The sequence below is a fragment of the Palaemon carinicauda genome, chromosome 20 (assembly GCF_036898095.1).
Source record: "Palaemon carinicauda isolate YSFRI2023 chromosome 20, ASM3689809v2, whole genome shotgun sequence".
Lineage (NCBI taxonomy): Eukaryota > Metazoa > Arthropoda > Malacostraca > Decapoda > Palaemonidae > Palaemon > Palaemon carinicauda.
The window spans coordinates 66158874-66161373 of NC_090744.1; positions in this window are offsets into that span (position 1 = coordinate 66158874).

Here is a 2500-nt window from a genome sequence, read left to right on the forward strand (position 1 = left end):
AAAGAAGGAGAGGAGAACAAATCATAAGAATGAAAATGAACACTACTGGTACATGAGGAAAATCTGATGAGTTTACTTTAGCAATAAAAGATAGGTATTCTCAGCTACATCGTGAAATGGAAGCAATTAAGATGAAATGAATTTTAATTTAACAAGATAAAATACACAGATAAAATTAATGAGATTTAACCAAATAATACAAGACGACATCACCAGGATTGTTATAAGAGAAAATAAAACAAACTGCGCCATCGATCCTGTGCCAATATCTGAAGTAATTGAAGAGAGAAACTTTTCTAGTCTATCCGGAATAATGTAAGTTTCCCAAATCTGAGAAAATGGCTATAGTCACACCAGTTCTGAAAAGTGCTCTGGATTACCAGGAATTCGAATCCATCCTTTGTTTCAAAAGTGCTAGAATACGTAATTCTTGAACAATTAGTCAGTCACTTAGAAGTAATAGAAGCTTTGCCTGACAACCAATCTGCTTACAGTAAACTATACTCTACGGAGACAACCATCTGCTGTGTTATAAATGATATGCTGGAAATGATGGATGAAAATAAATATGGTATTTTAGTATTACTGGATGTTAGTGCTGCTTTCGATATAGATGTGCATGAACTGCTGCTAAATGATCTACGGTCCATCAGCATTGAAAATTAAGCTTACGAATACTTGAAAGACTACTTGATTGGTAGAAAGTACTGTGTGCAAATTGGAAACTATTATTCATCATATCAACGTTTAAACAGAAGGGTACCCCAGGGGAGTGTACTTGGCCTAATCTTATTCTGCATCTATACTATCGTTCTATCGAAAATACAACAAAAACATAGTGTGAAGTTCAAACTATTTGCGGATGCTAAACAATTTTACTTCTCCAAGAAGGATATAGACGACAATGCTGAAACTCTAAACCGAATCCTTGTTAGAGAATGGATGACATTTAAATAACTAAAATTAAATGAGAACAAAACCGAGTTCATGGTGGTGGGTAAGAGAAACAGCTCAAGATGTTTGGGTGATATTCAAATGAACATAAACCATGACTCAGTGCCGATAACTAGTAAAGTTCGGGATCTAGGTATATTCCTTGACTGTAACTTATCAATGCCCAAATAAACTATGTAGTAAAACTGCTGGTTATCATCAAAGAAATATGCCTTTTATAAATAAGTACCTGGATGAAAATTCTATAAAGAAACTTGTGATAAACTGTGTTATTAGCAGGATTGATTCATGTAAGTCCATCTACTACAATCTACCAATAGTAAAGCTTAAGAGGTTACAAAACATAATAAATAGAGGAGCAAGAATGATAAAAGGATCACCCGTATACTAATTGATCTACATTGACTGCCGATTAAAGCGAAAATAGAATTTACAATATGTACAATAACCCTCCAAGTTATCAGAAACAGGTCGCCCGAAATATCTAAGAGGAATAATACATATTGTGCAGTCAACAGATCGTTCTTATATGAGATATATATATATATATATATATATATATATATATATATATATATATATATATATATATATATATATATATATACATATATATATATATATATGTGTATATACACACAGACATATATATATATATATATATATATATATATATATATATAGATATATATATATATATATATATATATATATATATTTATATATATATATATGTATATATATATATATATATATATATATATATATATATATATATATATATATATATATATATACAAGGTATATTCAATAAGTAATAAGAAAATATCAGGAGAGAGACCATTTACATGTATAAGATTACACAACTTATTTTTTTTTTTTTCAGAATAATAATCTCTCGCATCATCACACTTATGCCTTATGCGTGCATCTCTTTCAATCCTGGAACACGTCTTCAGAGTCTTTCTTCAGCAGTGTTTTCTTGTAGTTTTCTGATGCTTCTTCCAGCTACAGTGTTGACTGGAATCTGGTTCCCTTGAGGCTGTCTTTTACAGGAACAAGTCACAGTGGGATAGGTCAATGATGTACGTGTGTTTGATGTATCACTTTCATTCCCTTCTTAGCTATCCAGGTGGCCACCAGCAATGCCTTCTTGCGTAGGGCATTGTCTTGGTGGTATAACCACTGACCACTACTCCATTGCTGAGGCCTCGCCTTTTCATCTTTTTCCTAAACTTTTTCAGAACTACAATGTCATAGTCCTTATTGACGATTTGATCCTGAAAAACTTATTACACGAGAATGAGCCGGTAGGACACAGAAAAAGAGAGAGAGAAAAAAAAAAGAATGGCCATGGCCTTTTCTTCGGCTCATTTTGCCTGTTTTGTGCCTGGGTGAGTTCGATAGAAACTCGCCTTGCTCATCAATTCATCCCCATAGGCCTAATTTATCATTTAATAAGCTTCTCATTTGGTTTTACTATGTTTAACAAAAAATTTGATGGCATAACATTGCTACATGTTTTACTACATATTTTCAAGGGTTT